Below are 24,121 nucleotides of genomic sequence, written 5' to 3'. Positions count from 1 at the left end.
AATTTTTCTTTTTGTTTGTTTGTGGCCATACAAATTTGTCACATCTCTATCTTATCTCCATGCAAACTAATCACAGAAGATATGAAGGGAAGTATGCATTTAATTACTTCTTTCAGCCAAGTCTTCTGTAAAAGACAGTTTGTAAGCTCAAAATTATCAGCTTGTTGCTGGGAGGTGTTTGCTTACTTGCCACAGAATTCCTGGTGGTAGAAATAAATAAAAATGATCGAGGGTTCTACTGGAAGAACGGAATTTGAGTTCCCTCGTCTGCACCCGTTACTCTGGTGAGATGATTTAATCAAACCTTATCCAAGTTATAGAAGTTACTAACATATTTCGTCTTGATCATAAATGTAATCTGCATAAACAGTTTCTAGTGTGCTGTATAGAATCTATCTTTGAAATTAGTATGCCATACAAAATAGTTCTGGGGCAATCAACTACAGTTCAATTACTGGCTGTTGAATTTTTCATATTTTCTCAAATCTTAGACATATATGTAAACTTTATTTCTCAAATTCCATAGATAAGACATTTAACTGTGGGTATGCAGTGATATACAATTTTATGTGAACTAAAGAAAGACGAATTGTAAAAGAAAAAAAAAAACCAAAAAAACCTCCAACGAATTTAGACTTGCCAACAAATACAATAAAACTCTGTTCCCTTAGGGGGAAAAAAGTGGATACTGGTGTTTTACCTGAAAAGCTTTCATCATCTTCCTTGTTTTCAGAGTTATGTAGGACTTGGCTGTGGAAATGTTGGCTATTCTGCAGATTTCATGGTATTTCAGTAAAGCTTGGGGTTTATCTATTTGGTCTCATTTAGCCTTCAATTTCATGAAGTTTTTACTGTCAGCAGAATTGTAAAAAGGTGAAGGACAGTAAGCATTTCTTGGTGCTAGATGAATCCTGACTTTCCAATGTTATATAAATTCCCAATTTAAAGATTATCTGAAAGCAAAAAAAAAAGCTTCTTAATAATCTGAACTGCAATATTTCTACTAGACAGAGCTTTTAACTCTGGTGTCATAGGTGGGAAGAAGTAGGATTCCTGAAATGCCTGGCTTGTTAAGTTTAGATGGCACGGCAGAAAGTAGAAATTATTTTTCTTCCATAAAGAAGGAAGGGGTGTTCTTCAAACCAGCTGGAAGACAGAAGTCTTGTGACAAATATTTCAATTAGGTTTTTTGATGCTATTTATTAAATATGTTGGTTCTAGATCACAAGGAAACTGATAATATGTTTTTGAACTTGGGCTATTTTGGCACCAATCTGCTACCGCAGTAAAGTTTTGAATGAATGTTGTAATTTTGACAGAAGTGCTATAAATTAATGATCCTTAACGACAGTGTATTTCACCTTGTGAAGAGCTGTTTAAGCAACAACTCTTTGTAACTTCCAATTTATAATGCTTCTCCTACCTCCTAACTAGGACTATGGGGGTTGCAGAGGGCAAACAGGGTAAACATTGTCTAGGAAATGCCTTTCTTCTTTTATTTAGGTTTTTGTGTGTGTGTGTGTGTGGTAGATTTAATATGACTACTTAAGGTATCAAGCAAAATTAGTAAATTCTAATTAAGTTTGTCTGATCTCAGAGTCATCTGAAAGTTGGTAGGAAGGACAGTGGTTCAGTGCTGTTAGAACTATAGAAATGGAGGAGATCTGGGCATTTATAATTCAAAGCACCATTTTTTGAGATTGATGTCAGTGTGAGCTGTGAAACTGGAAAAAAAAAATAATGCTGAATGAATACAGAATTCTAGCAGCAAGCTTGAATTTGAATTTCCTGTGATTACTCAAGGGCATGGTAAATCTGTTTCATGAAGATTATGATGGTCCTCTGCTGTGGTCAGTAAAATGTACAAGAATCTTAATCCACAATAGAAACATGTTTTCTGAACTCCAGGAAAATAGAAAGTATACAAAGGATGTAAGCCTTGTTTTAATTTTTTGTGTGTGTCTATATATGTAGGGACACACACACGTGTGTATATAAACAAAGATAAATGGGTGTTTGGGGGGATGTACATGTGTGTATGTATATCAACATATACGTTTATACTTCGAAATATTTTTTTTTGAAAATTATTTCCTTCTGCCTTCCCATGCTCAGTAGAAGAGGTTTCATCTCTTAATACTTTCAGGGATTGTTGTCCACTCTGTCAGTCTGGGAATGGAAGTTAAGATCTATGTCTCTGCCTGCCTACATGTCTGCCAAGCCCATTTCAGCATACTGCCTTCCCAAGTGCTGAATCAGCAGTAAGTTCTTTAGCACTGTTGAGGTATATAAGATGACTAAACAGTGGCTGAAGGAAAGAAGCCTTGTGAATGAGAGGGCATTCCTCATGTATTGCACCTGGACTCCATTTCTTTGGTGTATGAGGAGCACAGAGCAAAATCTTCCTCTTTTAATAGGACTGTGAGTTCTCTTGCTCTTTTTTGCCTTTCAGCTGCCACCACAAGATAGGTAACAAGAATCCAAGAACTTACTGTCTTTCTGAAAAGTTCTATTCCTAACTCTTGGTACTTGGTAAACTCAAGCTCTCCAGTGTTCCCAGTTATTGTGTTGCTTCTTGACTAAATTGGTGGTATAATTCTCAACTACCACAGTAATCCAGGAAAGCGAAGATGTAACATAGACTGAAAACTTATAATCGGTGTATAAGTACTGCAGCACCTTTCTCAGTGTCCAGTGGATCTCCAGCCTCCGTACATTTCCTCAGTGATGCTTCTTATGCTCATCAGCACTCTGAGAGTATGTGACCAGTGTTTTTTAAACTTTTTGTGGACCATTAACCTACAGTTTCTGTTTCTTGATGTGCTTGTCATGGACTTCAGGGGTCAAGGCTGGATCTACCTCTCTTTAAAATTATCCATGGCTTTTGTCATGATTGTTAATAAGAATACATATGTGGCAAATGGGCAATACAGAGTACAGGAAAGTACAGCCATCAGTGACCCTGACCAGAACGCACTTTTCTTTAAAGAGGCTTACAGTGTTTTATACCCTTTAACATACCCTTATTGGTTGGCTTAATTATATTGGTTAAGCGATTAACCTCATCGTTTTGCTTGTAATTACATTGCAAAGGAAGTTTTTTTAGATAACTCTTCCTGTACCATAATTCAGCTGGTGTTTATGGTACGATCACATTGAGCAAAAGGCTTGTTATGGTTTATACTTAAAGAAACTATCCATGTGTCTAAACTGCTTATCAGTGTATGTGAAGGGTTCATGGTTTGGTTCACCAGTAGTCCTTTCAGGTAACTTCTTGCGTGACTTAATCATCTCTACCAAAAATGGTATATACTTGTCTTTAGTAAAGCTTGACTGAGAAAATAAGGTGTATGGTAAACTTAAACATTAGCCAATGGCTTCCAGGTTAATTCAAAAGGGAGTTTGGCACTCTACCACTCATACAAGTGCTGGAAAGTCATTAAAATGTTCCTGTCAGATATTGATAAATCCATTGGTGAGGGAGAATTGTGAAACAATGTTCTGCTTTAGTGTTTTAGCAAGCTGTCAGAAATAAACAGCTGCAAATATCAAGATGCTTGTACTGTCAGAGAACCCTGATTTTAAAGGTGACAACAACATGCACTGCTCAGTAACTTTCTGGTCTATCGATGATTATGGGAATAAACAATTATGGTAAAATGTAAAGGTATGGAAGTCTAACACTGAAGAAACAAAAATGACACAATAAGAGTTAACAATGATATCTAAGCAATTTGTTAGGTATTGAAATCACAGACTACATGATTACTTCACAAAGAATGTTCTTGTAGTAAAAGTTGCATCAGGTGAATTAGATATCCAGGCTGGAATGATGCTTTTTCCTCTACTTAAATTTAGTTGCTAAATTAGTGGTCCTGAATTATTTTCTGGAGAAACTCACCTTTATTCCATTTCCTATACACTGAATGCAGTATCATAGTTTCAACATCTAAAGAAGAGGGCTAATACAGTGTAACGAATACGTCCTCGCGCTTCTTATTATTGGACTTCTAAAGTTATTTTGTCCAAATTATCCTTTGTTGGCAGAAAGATTTGAGCAGTTCATTATCTGGAAAAGATAATACCAGTAATGATGATAATATTATCATTCCTCTTTTACATGAGGAAAAAAAAAATTGCTTAGTAACTACGTACATGATAAAAAAGTTTATTCTAATCGCAGATAATACATAGACATTCGTTTACTTTTATTCTTTCCCTTTTTAAAAACTTAGTCTGTGCTGTATGTTATAATCAGGGTTTTCTAGCAAGTGTGATAAATCGTGTTGTTGTTTGTGCTGTTTTGACTAGTTTGACTTCTGAGAAAGTGAGAAGAGCTATACTTGTTCATAATGGATATAACAGCCTTCACATTTCATTATGTGATCATAGTCAATACTATCAAATAGTATCATCATCAGATACTAATGATAGACTGTGCATTTTGCAGCTGCTTCAGCTCTGGTTATTCTAAATAAATTTTTGACTTAAAAATGTCTTTAGGCAGGATGATATTTATGTCCGAATCGTAAGAAAATTCTGCTTAGAAGGAACCTCAGGACATTATCTAGTCAAGCCCCCTGCTCAAAGCAGAATTAACTATAAGGTCAGACCGGTTTACTCAGGACTCCTTTCCAAGGATGAAGATATGTGTGTGTGTGTGTTTTGATTTTATATATACACACATGCACACACACATATTTAAATGTATACATAAATATATGCAATAGACTATACTCCAATGCTCAAAAACCAGCTACGAGCCTTAAACAATCTCTACCCTCAAGATTCTACACAGAAAAATGGTCATTAGGAATCCAGTCCTGAAATTTGATCACCTAAACTATTCGTTATCTTGTTGAGCTAGGACTTGCCTGAGTAACTTAAGTTCCAAATTACTGTCATGTTTGAGCATGCTTTCTAATACTTGAACTGTTTACTAATTCTTAAGTTTTCTGTCTCTTAGTTGGCTTTCTCATGCCATTTGCTACAGTTGTGCTAGAAATCAGTGCTTGCTCTGTATCAGCAGAAACTTAAGGTTTTGATACTTTTGGCATGCTGAGGGTATGCAATCTAAATGTTATTTCAGAGTGATCTTCTGTGTATTGTTTGTATGGAACATATACCTTCAATGCACCTTTGTCTTTTCTTAGAGGAAATAGAGGAGAAATTTTGTGAAATCCTGAAGAACATGATAAAAAGTTACCCTTAGAAACAACACAGAACCTTGGATGAAAAGGAAAAATGCTTACACATGTAGTTACCTTCGCTTAAGGTGGGAGCAGATCCTGTTCATGAGCCAGAATATCTGCAATACTGATAGCTGAGATGCAATATAGTAAAATTTTGAGCAACATAATCTTGAACATATGATACATCTTAAGGCAGCATGCTCTCATGTAGCTGTTGATGTTACTACACAGCTTGCAGAATACTTGAAATACTTCTGATGTTGGTGATGCCGCAATCTGAAATTGAAACTTCTTAGCTAAAGGAAGAAGAGACTAAACTCTGCATTTACTCTGCTTGCAGACAAGATATTCATGAAGCATAGTAAACAAATTAAACACGCTCATATACATCCTCAGTTTTGTCATCCTTTTATCTCCCTGCCTCATTAAGTGGAACTGGGAATAGCATTTAGAATGAAATCATGAGGAACTCAATGTTTAATAAAAATTAGCCCAAAAAATTCATACATAAAAAGTGCCAGTGAAATCTTCTTATCTATGGTATTTACTCTTGAATATATCATACAAATTTTCCCCCCATTTTATGCAACTCTTCTGCTAAATACTTACCTGCAGATCCCTTATAGCAGGATCCACATTTTAATGGACTGACTTAGTAAAGATTTCTTCGTAAACAATTTCCAAGTCAAACCTTAGATAGATTGGCATAGTAACACCTTGGTAAGAGACATACTTCTCTCTAGTTAGAAGTAAGCTAGGTTTATTTATTGCAAACAATTGTATTGTTGAGCTGTGATACTGATAACTTCAGATGTCTCGGCATTGGTTATGTAAATGTGAATAACAACTGTGGCACTAGGGAAAAAAAGTTCATGATAGCTGTTCTCATGCCAAAAATTTAATGAAACTAGGCCTTCTGCTTTTAAAGATGTGATGTTTTTAATGACTGTTTATAAGTAAAAATTTTCTGTGACAGAAGAAACTTCATAGACAAGTACCCATGAAAGAATAGTAAAACTGACTAATCATTGAATGATCTTCTAGTGAAATTTATTTTGGAATCCTGTAGTAGCTATCCTTGAAGTTAGAAAAAGGAAAATGCTTGTACTACAATGTGTAGCTTCTGCACGCGTGAAGTAGTGAAAAGTTCAAAGGTTTTTGTCAAAGTCAAGAAGGACAGATTGTTGTGGAAGAATATAGTTTTCTGATTACAAGTGATCACTGTGAAAGAGGTGCTCGACAGGTTTGAATAGGGAAGTTTGTGTGTTTAACTTCTGTGGTGGGTTGACCCTGGCTGAGGGCTAGGTGCCCACCAGAGCCGCTCTATCACTCCCCTGTTTCATTAGACAGGGGAGAAAAGGTACAATGAAAAAAAAACTTATGGGTCGAGATAAGGACAGGGAGAGATCATTCTCTAATTATCATCACGAGCAAAACAGACCGAACTTAGAGAGGGAATTCATCTTATTTATTACTAAGCAAAACAGAGTAGAGGAATGAGAAATAAAACCAAATCTTAAAACCCCTCCCCCCACCCCTCCCATCTTCCCGGGCTCAACTTCACTCCCGGCTTCAACCTCCGCCCCCCCCCCAGTGGCACAGGGGGACGGGGAGTGGGGGTTACGGTCAGTTCCTCACACGGTGTTTCTGCTGCTTCTTCATCCTCAGGGGGAGGACTCCTCTCATCGTTCCCCTGCTCCAGCGTGGGGTCCCTCTCACGGGAGACAGTCCTTCACGAACTTCTCCAATGTGAGTCTCCTCCACGGGGTGCAGACCTTCAGGAGCAAACTGCTCCAGCGTGGGTCCCCCACGGGGTCACAAGTCCTGCCAGCAAACCTGCTCTGGCGTGGGCTCCTCTCTCCACGGATCCACAGGTCCTGCCAGGAGCTTGCTCCAGCGCGGGCTTCCCACGGGGTCACAGCCTCCTTCAGGTGCCTCCACCTGCTCCGGCGTGGGGTCCTCCACGAGCTGCAGGTGGAATCGCTACACCCCCTCATCCTCCCTCCATGGGCTGCAGGGGGACAGCCTGCTTCACCAGGGTCTTCACCACGGGCTGCAGGGGAATCTTGCTCCGGTGCCTGGAGCACCTCCTGCCCCTCCTTCTGCACTGACCTTGGTGTCTGCAGATGTTCTTACATCTTCTCACTCCTCTCTCCGGCTGCAAAAGCACTCTCTAACTGTTTTTTTCTCTTTCTTAAATATGTTATCACAGAGGCGCTGACTGGCTTGGCCTTGGCCAGCGGCGGGTCCGTCTTGGAGCCGGCTGGCATTGGCTCTGTCAGACACAGGGGAAGCTTCTAGCAGCTTCTCACAGAAGCCACCCCTGTAGCCCCCCCACTACCAAAACCTTGCCATGCAAAACCAACACAAACTTCAGTTAATCATATGAGTAATTCATTCTTACCCTAACTTTTTGAAGTTTTAGTGTTTAAAATCCCCAATAGCAACAGCCTGGCTGTGATGCCTCAGAAAGATGATAATGACAGACCTAATGTTTTCACCCCTACCGCATGGCTCAGGATAGCTACTTAAATGGTGCTAGGAAAGGAGTGACAAGAAAAAGTTTGCATTTTGGCTTAAGCCCAGTGTTGGAGTACCTACTCAATGCATTTCAAATGCATTTGACTTTCTTTTGCATTTACATATCTTATGTAGTTGTTTCTCTAGTCTCTATTATTAGATACATTGTTATTCAGCTTTCTTATCAAAATTCTTTTTTTCAGTTTATGAATTGATACTAGTTGAGATCAATTTAACGTATGACAGGCTTGAGCTCTGATCACAATCTGTCTTCTATAACTTTTGGAAGTACAGACTAAAACCTTAGATGGAAAATTTCACTTTAATACAAAAGCACCTTTTTATACATCTTCAAAGATGCAAAAGAAAGCAGCTTTCTAAAGACTCATGAAACAAGAGGAGGTTTAGAACTGGACTTAATTACATTAACACTGTTTGAATGTTAATAGTTGCCATCTTCAGATCTCAGCCTGTCAAAAAGAATATTGTTGGAGATCACAGGAAGTCTCAATTTTTATCATGAACTGTTTAATTTTTTAAGCTGTTAACTGTTCTGTATCTTAAAGAATACAAACGAAAATTTAGTTAATAAAATATTTGTTTGCATCTAATTCTAAATTATCATTAGGAAAAGCTCTTGTTGTCTTTCTGCTGAAATGATTTAGCCTCCTTGGCTTGTCTACAATAGATTGTGTGCAATTTTCTCAGCTATGTGTTTTATTTTCCCCAAAACAGCTAGTAATCTGAGAAGACTATCCTTTTTCATCTTGTCCCAAACTAGCTGCAGTTTCTGTAGATAAGACCAGTGATGTGCAGTACAAACAATCTTAGCTCTCATGGATCACGTGCAACATCTGCTTTTATCAGAGATGTCTCGGATGCAGGGATGACCAGATAGTCTTACTTGGAAATAGAACATCAAAAAGGAAACGTGGCTACTCTTCTTAATCTTTCACTTCTGAATTATTTTCTTCAATGGACGTGGCAGAGTCAAAGAATGCATACATGTTATGCACTGTATTCCTTAGGGTGTTTTGGATGTGGATTTGATAATTCATAGTAACTTTGAAATTCCACACAAAATACTTATTCTTTGTTCTTTAGGTGAGTGTTTCTCCTGATGTGAAGTTTGTATACCTCTGTTTGTTTGTTTTCTAATTCCCATTATGTGTACAGTTATAGGAAATCTAGAATTTCAAGACTTAAGACTAAATGTACTTCCTACAAAGTATTCTAAACATTGTAATTCAGATATCATGTCCATATCCTTAGGTTTCTGTACTAAAAGGTTTGGAAATAATATCTATTGTAGGAGGAAGATATCCTTGGAAAGCCATGCTTGTCCCTGAATTGAAACATGAGTTATGTGTGTAAGTTAAGAATATGCGTCATGGGGAAAGAAAGAAAATGTGCATAGCCACCTCGTTTTGTTTGCCATGACTCTTTCAGATACTGCATTATGGTTCGGTGCTAATGGTGCTACTCCAGAGCTCCATAATAAGAGTAATAAAGCCTCTTGACCCCTCAGCTGAAGAGTCTACAGATAAAAACTGAGAAAACAGTGAAAAAGCTCATGTACTCTCTTCATGAGTATAATTTAGCATACAAGTGAACTATCTCATATTCCATTTTAGGAGTAATTAAAGGAAAACTGTTGGGAATCTTGGATTTTGCAAATACAGTCATCAAATCTATAAGAAGCAGGACGCATTAATCTTGCCAGTTTACAATGCTGTCCCTCTTGATGCTGAAACAATACCATAGCTGTGCATTCAGACAACTACAAACATTGTGTCATTCTAACTCCTGAGTCAGATTCTTGAATCTCTGAGGATCTTACCTTTTCTTCTGATGCTGAGGGACTAATGATAGCCTTGAGAGTGTCCTAGGAGAAAGGAAGATGAAAGATTTATAATTTCCCTGTAAAAATGCAGTTCAACAAATTTGTGAGAATCTATGAGTAACTGTAAACAAATGCATTTGGGTTTACGGTATTACTGAGAAAGCAGGGTTTTTTCCCGACTATCTGCTATTCTCTATTTCTAAAATATCATCTTGTGAGGGATGAAGGCTGACCTCTGCTACTTGATTCTTTTCTGCTGGACAGTTTTGCATGTTACCTTTAAATCTCTTCTGGATTTGAAATTTGGAATCCAGAGTTATAGCAATATAATTTACTTCATGCTAACCCTATTTGCAGAGTGTGCAGGAACTCAAAATGCTTCATGAATCTATGCAAAAACTACTCAGGTTTCTGAAACTCCATGAATTTTAAAATAAGTGATGGCCAGGGCTTCTTTGCTTATGACAAAAAAGAAATTGCTTCTTGTAACAAGCCCAGTTCTCTCTCAGGATATGGAAGAGATCATAACTTACTTACGGTGTTTACCTCACAGTCATGCAATAGTTGCTTACTATTGGACTTAAATTTTATTCTGACATTAATGCAACTGTGCTTTTATTATCAAATTGATGAACTGGTATTTTCACTGTCAAAGCATAAAACTTTCACCCCTTTTTTTCTTTGGGCAACATATTCCTCCATATAAACAGATGCTGATTGTGAGCTGCTCCCTGCTCCAACAAGTTTAAAGGTGTAGATGGCACAGGGCAAGACAGTGGAAAATCAGTTTATCAGACTGTTCTAAAAAGCAAACATGATATGCGAGTCAGTGCAGAATACATTTTCAAGCAGTATGAGTTCTGTTTGACAGCATCACTGCTAAAAATGAGATTCCTACTTTATTCTTAGGACTTTTAGCACACTCTGCCTCAAAGTGCTTAAAGTTTTATTTTAGTGAGCTTTGCCACTGACATGTTAGAACAATTTCCTTGCAGTGGTGCAGAATCCAGCACTGAAGAATTGAGAACTACCGGAATAGAAATGACTGCATACTGTCTGAGCAGGTTACTTAGTACAGATTTTTCTTCTTTCCCATCAAATAGCACTGTAATACTTCACAAGAATTAATAATTTTCCATGTGCACCTCTTGAATGGAAAAGGTTGTAGTTGCACTTTACAAGTGATGAAGTGGGACAAAGATACAAGTCCTTTGTGCATTTTTGTTGCTACTGCTTTGGCAGGTGGAAGGCTGCTCAATTGGAGTTAGTTCACTCTCATACAGCCTTTTCTACACTGCACAGATGCCGACTTCAGCCACAGTTCTAAGTTCTCAGTAAGTTTTTGGAAGTCCCAGCTCAATCTTCCCATTCCCCTTGCCTCTGTAGAGAAAAAGAGGAGCACACAGTCATCAGCTCTGAAAAGTTAGCAGTTGGATTAATTAGCCCTGCTCAGATTCAGGGCTCATTAATTGTGTTTAGCAATGCATTAGCATACTCATTGTGCTTGCATTTCTGAAGCTGGCATATTACTGCACTACATTGCTGTCTAAACACATCAACCCAATCAGACATAGCATATTGTACCTACCAAGTAGACATGTCACTTAGCTCCTCCTAAGACATTTTTGCTGTTGAGGGGGAAAAAAAAAAAGGCAAAAAAAAAAAAAGCTGTCAGAAGTAGTGTAAGTTGTCATCCTCTATGAGAACCAGCACTGTAGGAGGATGAAATTCACATAGTCCTATGAAGTTGGCTGACAAGGGAATGGTGAGTCTCAGGAAGCACAGGTTTGTGCTTTGTTTTTCTCTTGGGACAATTTGGCAGCAGACTCTCTGAATCTAATATAGTATCTTGTGTTTGCCTCCTGCAGTGATTTACTGTGGTAACAGCTATGTAAATAGTGAAATACATTACTGCTGGACAAAAATTGTAAATAGAATTTATGGGCTAATCAATGAGTTATATATTTTGTAATAGTGCAAGAAAATGGCTGGGTACGGTTTCCATATTGCTCATAAAAAGCTGTAAGTACACATCATAAAACCAAGAGTACAAGTGGTATGGAAACTGGAATTCGGCTGTAAACTGTTTACATCTTCCTTTGATTGTTGAGGAAAGTTACTTAGCACATTATTTAATTGTTTATGGTTTTCACTTATGCTGGTTCAGCTTGTGATCTTGTTAGGTAACAGATTTATCAGTATAATGCTGGGGTCATATGCTCTAGGAAGAACTGCTCTTTGGAGACAAAATGGATGTCAGAGGTCTTATTTAGGGTCCTCTAGTATTTGTCACTAGGATAGGACGAACTGCAGCAAAGCTCAACAAAATTTTATATCACACTCCCCTCCCTTCCCCCCCCCCCCCCCCCCCCCCCCCCCCCCCCCCCCCAATCTTTTGTTAGTCTTTACTAAAATATTTGGTGTTGCTTTCTGCAGAAGTCATGGTAGATATTAGTTTCAGTCCTCACTGAAAGAACACAGGTGCAAATTCTTTGGGTTGTTTTAAGATCCAGGTTCTCTGTAAGTAAGTATTTTTCTGAGGTTTTTCTTCTTTCTGAGGACACATTATTATTGATAACATAATAAAATGAGTTAATCATGTATTTCTTATTTTATTAGAAAACGGGAGTTGAGTTTAAAGACTCAGGCTGAGTAGTTCCCTATTTGTAGGGTTTATGCTTTGAAACACAGAGCAGTGGTGGGTGACTGCAGGTGCAACATGGCTTACTCAGGATGAAAAAATATGAAGCATGCTATTTTTGGATACTTATGTTGACATGAATCCCTTGTGAATTAAACCATTTAATATAAAAAATGGAAAAAGTCCTTCTAATCTTCCTTTTGAACGAGCCGTGAAATAGGATCCATGAACAGCCTCAAGTGTGAAGAGGTTACTATGGCTTGGTTCCAATATTTCTTATAAGATGTTGAAAGATTTGCACTAGCCAGGAGCTTAAAGGAGAACTTATAATCTTTATAAAATAAGGCAATATGTATCTGAAAATATGTCCATTTTTCATGGCAAAAGCTTTCAATACTCTTTCTGAAAGTGATCTTGATGCTCCCTAACAAATGCATAATATACTCAAGTGCAAGGTGTCGCTTTCTACTAGAGAAAGTAGTTAAATAATTGTGTTTACTGTCTGTAGTTGCACCTCTTTTTCAGGAGAAAACAATGCTCACATTTCATGTCTACTGTAATAGATGCTGGAATGACTATAATTAAGCGATTTATATGTAGTCATCTTTGTTTAAAAAAATTATTTATATAAAGTGACTTTTGGTTCAAAGTCCTAAGTTTATGATACAACCTTCAAGACACCTCAATAGCTGATTTATATCATAGTAAACTACTTTTGTAACGCATTGATTTCTTAACATGGGGCCAATTTTTAAGCCTCCTTTCACTTCAAGCAGCATGTTTTGTCTGAAATTAAACTGTTGCTTCTGGTGTGCAAATTAATAATATTGGCCAAATGGTGACTTTTTAAACTTTTCTTCGTACTTGTTATTAAAAAAATTGAAATCTTCCTCTGCACATAATTAACCTATTCTTATGATGACTTGGTTTAAAAGCTAAACCACAGCAGATGAATAATACGAATCACAGTTGCTTCTTTGAACAGGTTTTTAACGATCTAGGGTTTTCGGTTGTGCTAACTATTTATAGCTCTGCTTGCCCTATGTGCAGGTTTGAGACTTCAGCACTTCTGAAAATTAGGCTGTCTGAGAATTTGCTAAAATGGCAGTGTCTGTGTTACAGGTACATTTGCTCATTGGCAGCATTGATACTGCAGTGCCCTACTGGGGCCTGTTGCGGCTTTCCTCAGGTTTATGCATGCAACACTGTAAGTAGTACAGTCAGAAATAACTCCCTGTGTTTTTGACTATAACGCTAGAGATTAAAAAGTCTACCTACGTACCAGATCTGGAGGTTATCCTAATATGAAAAAGAGTCATAAGGAATATGAAATGTGTTAGGAGCAGACTTCTTGACTTAAATTGTGCTATTGGCACGTGTCAGAGTCACAGCCTGCAACGTGCCCAACAGAGACTGCAGACTGTCCTGGAAAAGAATCTCTGTCTGTTTCTCCACTTGTATTAGTAATAACGAGTTCAGCAAGATTTGAATTCTTTTTGGAATCCCTAAGTGTACTATCATTACTAAATATAATGCCCATTCAGCATCAGTGATAGAACTTGGAAGTGAGCAGAGTCGTGTATCGGTCCTTGTTTAATGTTAGTAGGACAACTGTATGTGGAAGGTGTAGCAGGAAACTAGCTAGTACCATATGCCAGGGAAGAAAAACCCAAACAATATTTTGGTGTTTTGAAGGAGAAAAGGATGCCTGAGAGGCCAAAGTTATGAGCAATATTTTCTAAAACTAATTCTACAACAGGGAAATAAGACTGCTGGATAGTTTTGCAAAATGGTGTAGCTTCTGTGGTGCTGATGTTCTCATCTTTGCCTGATGCTTCTTCGTCTAAAGAAATCAGTCATATCAGTATTTACTTAATGAAGTTAATGGTTGCATGGAAGCCGTTCCTGCAGGTGTTGTACAAAGTGCTGTTAGTAGCTTAATGGGTACAGTTTTTCATGTCCTGAATAAGTCAGTTACCTTAGAAGAGGGAATATAGCAATGCTGTTATGCTGTCACTTTGGAGGAAATATCAAATTAAAGTATTTTCCATGTGTTACTAAAGTCTAATTTTAATGAGTGGACTGCTTTAGTTATATGTGTAAATAAAAGCAAAATTGTGCACACTAGTGAATCACCAATTTGTTCATGGTAATATTTTACAGCTGGTAATACTGGAAAGCTTGATTACTTGCCTCAGTGTTCCTCTATAGGAGACCAATTGCTGACCTTGTGAGTATAAAAGTCTCTTGTACTATGTTAATTGCCTAGTCTCTGTGGCACTTAAAATTCACTCATATATTCCATGAGGAGATTTGTAGACATATTCAAAGTTTATTTACTGATGAGTAGTTTTGTCTGAGGAATAGAGCTTAAAGTTCCCTTTTTGTATGCAGAAAATAATGTTATTTTCAATTTCCAGGAAAGCTCTTTTGTCAAATAATTGAAAGCAAGTATTTTCCTGACAGTTGAAAAATTGTCAAGTATTTTTCTGATAGTTGATCTTTACAGAAAGTGCTGCTTTTCTGAGAAAACTTGAGAAAAGTAAGCATTATTGTATATCAGTGTAGTTGTATTTAGCTTACTAGATGCATAGATTTCTGACAATTGATGATCTGATGTGGGCAGGAGGGATTTAAGATTCTGAATATAGTTCATTGATACTGTGGCTTCTCAATCAAGTAGTACTGAAATACTCTCTGGACTCTCTGAAGCTATCAAGTTTGAGGGTACAAGGCTCTAAGTTGCTAAGATAATCTGCTAAGATATAATTTTTTAACCATGTCACGTTTGCCTTATATTGGAGAAGGTCTATACTGTGTCCAGTATTCTACATGGAATACTGAACCTTTTTTATGTACTTTCAGACGATTATCTGTCCCTCATCAGTTGAAGGCCCATGGTCGAAATCTGAAACCAAGGCAATGAGAGTCTGGCAGTATGTACTTGCACAATGTAATGGAAATATAGTCCATCTTTCTCTTCTCTGGTCTTCGTCGTTTGCACTAGATGCTTTTCTTCTTATGTACCTCACTCTGGGAGTTAGGCTTGCTGTTAGACATCCAACTCATGGAAAGATGTTGCAAGAATGACTATTATGAATAAGATTGTTGCAGTATGTTGGTCCTAAATGCAGGTCTTCACGATAAATTCAGATGACAGATTAGTGTAATTAATACTATAGCTGAGTTCTTGGCCAAGTTGGAATCTTTAAAGCATGTCCTATTTAAAGATCAGTTCATTTACCTTTTATTGGAGCAGGGAGGCAAACATCTGTGCTGCTTTTTTGCTAATTACCTCTGATGTTTCTGTTTAGACAAGCTGTTCATGTTCTCTCTTCTGTGCTGCTCGATTTCTCTCTCTTGCATTTTGAGAAGATCTTTTTTGCCTTTGTCAGTCCCTTCTCATTGCTTTCTGAATACTCTAAAATTCAGTTTGGTATGTTTTCTCTTTCTACCCTTCACCCTCTCTTTCCACCCTTCGCCCTGTTGTTTTGCAATTAGTTTCAAGCAAGGACTAGTGCTTTCCTGCGATGCTAATGTAAAAGAACATGGTGTAGGGTAAATGCACATAAGGAGGTAGAGGAGAGTAATCACCAGTGGTTGGAAGTAACTGTTGCCAGTCTGAAGATTTGACCACTCATTTTTCTGATGTCTGGAAGTGTTCTGTGAATGATAGTCCTCATAGAAGGGGGAGAGGAAGCTTTCTGGTTAAGAAGTGACTAGATGAACTGCTCAGTATGGTTTGTTTGTTTGGGTTTTTTTTGTCCCTTCTTTCCAACAAACCCGAAGAGGTTTTGGCTTGTACTCACAAAATTACTCTGATGATTATTAATTTTTTTGTAAAAATATATTTCATTTCATAGTAACATATATTGATAAAGGACAAAATATGGCCAAATAGAAATGCAGACAGTCATTAATATTAGGGAACTTGGACCTTCTTGAATGTGAGAGGTAGGGTTTTATTCCTTCATTGTTGCCATTATATGAGTCTTTACCCCTTGTACAGAGGACTTTTGGCATAGAAAGCTTCAAATTATGCTTCCGTTTAGGGTATGACTGAGAAATTACTTAAGATATTGATTAATTTGGATTTAGTGTCAGATTCAAGATTCTATAATTTTGTTTCAAATGAATGTGTGGTGTTAGCAATGCATCCTTATTAATCTATTGCAGAGTGTCTCTAATGTCATTTTATAAAATAACAAATGTCTTACCAAGTATTCAATACAAACAGTTGTGGAGTGTGTTGGCGGTTGGATTTGTGTGAATGTTTTTTGTTTGTTTAATATTTCTTAACAAGCCCTGTCATGTGATCCTAAAAATTGAGCAACTGCAAGACATGGAATAAAGATGAACAAACTTTACCTTTCAAGACTTTTAGATTTCACTGTGAATATTTTGCACAGCTTATTGTGTTGTAGACCAAGGAATTAATTGCACAGCCTTTGAGCCTGATTGTACTTAAGTATATGGATAATGAGAAACACTAAAAAAGCTCTCTAATTAAAATAAAATTATTTACAACAGCAGCAGCTGCTAGTTGTAGTGGCTGCAAATTTCTTTATAGCTGTTCCAATCTTAGGAATTTGGAGCATGTAGAATTTAGTTTTGCTACAGTTCAGGCTTTTGGCAGTAATGTAGAGACTATGCTCAATTCTTCAGAAGTTAAAGAAATACAACAAAGCAGATTTAAGGGTCTTTTTACGTTTGAGCTTTTTTCCTTATATAAAGCAGTGTTAGGCATTTTCTTTGGTTGACATACTTATTACTGTTCCTAGTATGGTAGAGCAAGAGAGGAAGAAAAAATTGCTTAGCAGTTCACATGTGAGCTACTAGAGAAACCTATTATAAGCTTAATTCTAAATCATACAAAGACACCACTCTGCTGACCTTGCTATTGTGTGTGGCTTTCAGTAGAATTACATCTTTATTATGATTATTTCCTTCACTGTCCTAGGAATCTGGCTTTATCTCCCTTTTTAACAGGGAGTTTTAATGGAAAGCAGTGGTACATTTGGCTCCCATCCTTGACTTTTCTGCAGCCAATAATGTTGCTAGTAAGAGTTACTCACGGAGAAACGTGCTGCTGTTGCATGCACAGATTCCATTTCCTTATACTTGTGTATGCTCCTTGACTGTGTTACAGCACAGTGTATGGTCCTCAAAAGCTGCAACTTTTGAGTCTCTGCTCACTGGAAAATTAAGCTCAAAGGAGTGGGAGAGTGAAAACTGACTGTCATTGAAGAGAAGTTGATGAAAGAAATATGAATGTCTTTGTGAGAGCTGCCATTTTGAATTTGAACTGATTGTGAATGAGCGCCACAACAGTTTTAACAGCTGAGGTTCTGCTGTAGTTAAATACTTAAACATGCACCCGCTCCCTTTTAAAGTTAATTTTATGCTTGTAAAGTTGAGTGCTCAAGTGTTCTTTTAGTTTGGTCCCTTGCACAAGTATATTATCATTATATGTGACCATGTTGTAAAGGTTTGTGTTTTGTTTTCCCTCATTCAACATGCAGGACAGATGGAGCTTACTGCATCAGATAACTGCAGCGCTTTCTTTTTACTGTCCTGATGTCTGGCTTGTCAGATACTATAAAATAACGAACCTGAATGCAGAATTATTAACTACTTTGGTTCTTTTACAGTGACTGTCAACACAATATCTAAATACTTTGTGATTATTAGAGTAATTTCAAATCAGGTATCATTACTGCCACCATTTCAGACAAAGGGAAGATAGGTGTGACACAATTTGGATTAAAATTTTGTGATGGGGGATTGATTTATCTAGATGACTTTGCATTTTTATAGTATTTTACAGCGTAATTGTCATAAGCACATCTTTTGGCTTCATTTGCAGTTTAGTGTGTACAATGCTGCTGAGATAGGCAGGAACTGGTGGCCATTGTAATCTAAGCTATCAACTGTGGAAAAGCCTTGCTTTAAGTAATTTCTCAGACTTTCAACAGAAGTCATTAGAAGTTAGTGTAATCATTTACAGCTAAACATGCTTTTTGTGGTGGAGGGTTGTTTTGTTACTACTTGGGATGTTTTGGGTTTGTTTTGGGTTTGTCCTGCAGAAGACTACTGCAGGCCAGCCTGTCATAAGAGTGATGGGAACCTTTAGGTTCACACCATTGCGTACTACTCAATGAGTGTAGTAAGTGCTGTAGTAACAGCTTGTTATCTCTGCATATGAGCCAGCTGCGTGAAAGCACTGAGGTGTGTCTTGCTAGCAAACTAAATAGCTTTTTGCCCACAGAAAGAGGGCTTCAGCCACTGAAGGCTTCTGGGTTTACTTTCAAGTTCCAGAGGGAGATATGCAGGTGCAGTTAAAGGATCCCAAATTCTATTCCACCCTACCTGTCTGTTTCTATTGCCCTTTCACCTTTCTGGCTATTAGAAGTAATTAACAGCAAATGAATGCCTCAGTTCTAATAGAAGAAAGGAAACAGGTTAAAGAAATGTGACATGTTGGCTCTGTGCCAGTAAATTTATGGAGCATTTTAGATGAGTTCTGAGGATAGTATATAAGAATATAGTTCACTAGAGACTAGTTAAAGATGTATACTATTTCAAAGATTCATTAGTAGGCACTTGGAAGTTGAATGATGATAGATGCATTGCAAGCCACAATAAGTTTTGCTTTTCATTCTGTCTTTCAGTTAGTGATCTCATATATTAAAAACAACACTGTGTTTAAAGAGAAAGGATCAATTAAAGATGACTGGGACAAATTACAGTGTGACACTTGTACAAGTAAATTTATTTAACAGGGTGTGTATGTGTTGTGTAAGAATTATGGTTATTGCTGTGCTTGAGGGCGATCATTTTAATGTTTTAGTACCCTGTGAAATATAGTATTTATATCAATAACACAAATACCAAATTAGTCCCATTCAGTTCCAACACTGAACCCAGGCAGGGTTGAATAGTCTTCAAGTAATCTGCAATAGCATTATGTTTTGGTGAACTCCAAATGTGTTATACCCCATGTAAACAGTTTGCAACTGAGATAGCAGGCAGGTTAGCCATTTGACATTCTTTTCATGGTTTTCTAACCTTGTTTGTGTTGAACTTTTCATCTTTGGAAAGGCATTAATATGATCTTGTCCAAAACTTACACTTGCATTATATTTTTAATGAGGTTTTGACTCAGTGGGAATAGAAAATGTTCTAGTACAGTGGCAGATAAATTGAGTGGACTATACTGTGCATAGTTAGATGCATCTAGATACACGTTGTAGGCTGTCTTAATGCTTCTGTGTCCTTTGGACAGAGATGAACAGGCCAGTGTGCTTGAGGAGGACTATTAGGGAGACTAGGGTGTGATGTGCTGGGCCAGAAAGATATTTGGCTTTGGAAGAGCAGTGGAAGCAACTGTCACAAGGAGCTTTATGGTTTTGACAAGGTGGATTGAAGGTAATAAGAGAGGGCAATAAAAACAGAGGGACTGAACTTACAGGCTGTGGATCAAAATAAGTTATAACTAACTGAAACACTGGAATATGATTTGTGAAGCATCCCTGATACTGGCAAGGGATGAAGTAAATCATCTAACATGGGACAAACACAATTAACAGTTATACCCTTCATTTTGGTCTGTCTGTGGGGCTGAGTAGAGATTAGTTATCAACATTTTGTTTCCTGCGTGATTTTATTTGTACCCGTGAGCTTTGCAAACATGTTTTAATTAAAGTTGAAGTTCATCTTATGCATTGTCTCAGGCTGTAGGCAAGGAACTAGAGTTTTTATGCCACAATACTCACCTCAATATTATTTATATTGAGGTTATTCATATATTATTCATATATTTCTGAGAATAACTGTGTAGCAGTATAGGCTTCACCCTGTTGAAGAACTGCAGGACCTCTATCTTTGCTAATTTTAGGTGGATTTTTCCCTTTCAAAGTATCGGAGTATCTCCATAAAGCACTGTCTGTGAAGCTGTAGTTAATTGTCAGAGCCCTGCTGGTGAAGTCCACTCTGCTCCAGAACATAAAAATGAGCTGTTTGTTACCTGTAATGTCATGACTTGTTTCCTTGAACAGTAATTGATGTCAATTGTAGATGATGTCTATGAACTTGAAATTGTGTTGTTTATCTGCTAGAGACCTTGAAAGTGTGATCTTCCAACTCAGTCACGGTGGTATAGATTACATTTGTAGTGCAGAAATTGTCTAGGGACATAAATTACAGCAATTAAAATTAGCTAGAGGAGAGAGAATGATGCATTATTAATTGGCATAGTCATTAAAGGGCTGCAAAGAAGCTGAAAGAGAGACCATGTCAATACTCAGGCACTAAAAGTGACAGGCAGTGTGCAAAGACCAATGATTGTATTCAAAGCCTGAGGTCATTAAGACACGGGCAATTATGTGGAATTTTATGACTGTGGATTACAATCACTCCAACATACAATATGTTAAAATGGAATTTGAGAACAATAATATTCAGATGACTACTGTGAAGACTGGAGTTGTGCAATTAATTTCTACCTAAAGGATGTGTAGCACCTTATTTTAAAGAAGTTGGAAACAACAATGAATTGTAAGGAAATTCCATCAGCAATCTGGTGAATTTAAACAGAAAATTAACATTTTTCAGCATAAAATATAATAATATGAGCTCATATAAAGAAGGTTAAATCTTGACACACTACAGAATGAAGATTTAATTAAGAGTCTCTTTATACTACAGAAACAAAGTCTTGTCTGTGTCATGCTGAGAAATGTAGGAATCTGAATAAGAGGCTCATGGTAATGCAGCTGTATATCAGGTACTTAATTATTCATAAACCTTCTTGTCAGTGACTTTCAGTGATTTACCTATCTCAGCTAATTTGCCTCATTGGAAATACTGCTTGTTTTATAAAATAGTTCATCTATAGTGCTATAAATGAGGAATAAATGCTGAAAAAGAAGTGTCTTTCGTGAGAGAGAACTTTTAATAATTGATTCACAAAGCAAAGTAAACTTTAAATACTGGAGATGTTAGGACAGCGATGTGTTTGTTTTGACAGCTAATAGAAGAATGTATGTCTACTGGGCACAGAGTTAAAACTCGAAAGCAAACATCCCAATTTTTTCTCATCCAAGGGATCCTTGGAAAGTTTTGGCTTTTTAAAACTTATCAATGCTTTCCTATTCTACTTGCTAAGAACTCAGATTTCTAATTCATCTCGCTGTCTACCCCAAAGTTTAAACACTGAATGTGATTAGCTTTGCTCTGCAGATGCCGAATTGAATGGTCTCTGTTGATTCAGAGAAGCTGAGTAGTGTCAGAGTTCAGTTACTATGCTTTCAGGAAGGCCTCCTGTTGCCAAAATGAGCTTTCTTTTTTCTTTTTCCAAGCTGCATGCCAGAGTCTGCATCAGCATGCAACTGGACTCAAGAAAAGCATGTATGTATAGCCACTGAGAAAGCAATACAAATGTACAGCTACATCTTCTCTAAGATCAGCCACCCACACTTCAGTTGCTCCATTAGTAAGTTAGGGGACTCTCTGCCTATATTAGATATGTACCTGTGTACTTAAAATGTTTTTGACCAGTTAGTATCCTTCTGGGCACCGAAAACCAGATATGCCATAACTCTTGCTATTTAGTCTTCAAGCAATGGTTAAAAACTGTCATGTAAGACAGCCTTTCTCCTGCTATCTCTGAGGTTATCTCTGTGTTCAGTGTAGTAGAAAAGTTTACTTGTTCCAAGTATAATGATTTAGCACTTTCACACTGAAATGTGTCTGCTTTATTATATCCAGCACTTTATTATTTTGGCTTTAGATACTTTGCTTCTGTGTTACATCCTCAAAACTCTGCACTGGTTTGAATTAACTACTTAGTAGTCAGACCAGGTATCATATGATGCAGTGTACTTCATCATCGGTTTTGTTCTCTCTGGATGTTTCTATGATTCAGTGCACGATGCCAACCAGGAACTGTGGAATTCAAGGTCTCTGGGGTCTAAGTAACTAACAAGCTTCCATTATTCTATTCCTGGCTTCCATTAATTTTGCTGCTGCTCTTTTCAGACTTTTAGGCTGTGTGGGGAACTCATTGCTGGGAGCTATAATCATGTCAATCATTCGAATTGAACCAGAATGGTGAATATTCATTTTAAGTCATATAGGCAAATAGGTTTGGCTTTTGTGTTCAAACTATGTTTGATGTTGAATGAAAGAAGTTAAGGAGATAAACAACACAGAAACAAAGAATTAAGTAAGACAATTCTTAAGAGAGTTTTTCTGGTGTATAGCAGTTCCAGAGGCTGAGCAAAGCACTATTTGTGTGTTCAGCCACTGTGTAGAGATTGGCAATGTAGGATAATGATGTAAAGGAGTGGTGGTGACAGGTTATTTGCCATAGGACAGTAAGCAACAGACCATAAGCCTAACTGCTTTTGTGTACTTAAAGACGCATATTGCTGAGTTTACCACCTTTCCTTCAAGTAGGCAGTAGTAAGCCAATTTGGGAAAATCTAGGGATTTTCTGAGATCACAAAGGCGACTAGTGCTATGTGGAACTGATACTTGCCAATGTGTTCAGCAGTATGAATACTGGGCAGTTTCTGTCCTCGGAGCCAAGTTATGAAGGTGTAATTGCAAAGCAAGTGTCAGAAACCTTGGCTGTGCTCAGTAGGCTACTGACAGCTTTGCATGGACGAGGTTCCTGATTGGCATCTGATGAGTCACATATGTCCATCCTATATGTCACTGGGATAGCAATGGTCCAGTCTTACTGAAAAAATAGTCACTCTTTCAAAAAGGAAATACCTGCCTACCATCTCAGCTATGTTCCACCCTGCTCCTTTGGCTCTGATTTTCTGCAATGCAACATAAAATTAAATTAAAAAAAAATTACCTGCGATGCAACATTAAATTAAATTGCTTAAGAACCAACCAAACTATTTACATATTTAAAACCAACATTTTTACACAAAATAGCAGTCCAGATTAAACTAGTTTTGCTGAGATTTACTGCTGCTGATTGGTGTGAGCACTGAGCATTTTGCTTTGCCTTACTCAAATTATTAAATATAATAGGGAAATAATGGTGTTATTTTATTGCAGTGTAGTGTACACCACATCATCTGATTGCAATAAAATAGCAGTACTTTGCCACATAGTATCAGAAAGTCACTGTTGTAAGCATTGGCTCAGTCTGCTTCCAGAGCTGTATTTTTTTCTGTTAGTAGGAAACTGAAAATCGTGCAGAACGTTAATTGATAGGATTATTTAGATGAAGACATTTTTATTTTAAAAATGAAATATAGAAATGTTAGAAATGTGCTACAGTGATTAGTGAGAAACATTTATATTATTTAAATTCATTTTTTTTAACTGGGGGCAGGGGAGGAATATTGAAAAATTATACAGAACTTTGTTTTTTCTCAGTATTTGGTGAGTAGTATCCTTTTGATCAGGTTGCATACAGCTGTGGAGCCAATTTTTACTTCCCTGCTCAAAACTCCTGCGTTGCAGTTGGTCCCAGCATTACTACAAGCTAGTCTATCCAAACACATTAAGAGACCTCCTGAAATTACTTGATTGAAGTAAGGTTGGAAGGTGATACTGAGCTTTGGTGATGCCTGACAGAATGGTTGCTTATCGCAGATATATAGCACCATATGTTTCCATTTGAGTAAACAGGAGGCACTACTGCTCAGTATTGCTGTAAATAATGATAATACTTAGGAGGAAAGAGATATCAGATAAAGTCTTTGTACTATAAATGAAACATCTTTTTAAAGTTCTTTGAAAGCGCAATTCTGATGACAATTATAAAATGCTGTCTTAAGTTCTCTTGATGACAGATCACAGGATATAGAACACACATTCTTGCTACAGAAGGAACAGGTAACATCTCCTATAATTACCCTGCTCACTCTGCCTGAGCTTGTAAGAGCTTTGCAATACATT

At 37.3% G+C, this 24,121-nt stretch overlaps 1 protein-coding gene across 16 annotated transcripts in view; it reads left to right on the top strand.

The window, feature by feature from the left end:
* The window catches only part of SULF2 (sulfatase 2), a 161,359-nt gene that overhangs the window by 38,969 nt on the left and 98,269 nt on the right, over nt 1–24,121 (top strand). For 9 of the 16 annotated variants that reach the window (XM_075768839.1, XM_075768833.1, XM_075768828.1 and 6 more), the window contains one exon: nt 14,360–14,426. The exons of the other annotated variants lie outside the window; for them this stretch is intronic. The gene's annotated coding sequence lies outside the window, so the exon portion shown is untranslated. The remainder of the gene's footprint in view (nt 1–14,359; nt 14,427–24,121) is intronic. 16 annotated transcript variants of the gene reach the window in all.

This window comes from Balearica regulorum, chromosome 16, assembly GCF_011004875.1.
Source record: "Balearica regulorum gibbericeps isolate bBalReg1 chromosome 16, bBalReg1.pri, whole genome shotgun sequence".
Classification (NCBI taxonomy): Eukaryota; Metazoa; Chordata; class Aves; order Gruiformes; family Gruidae; genus Balearica; species Balearica regulorum.
Note: the sequence above shows the minus strand (reverse complement) of the source record. Positions and strands in the feature narration are given on the sequence as shown.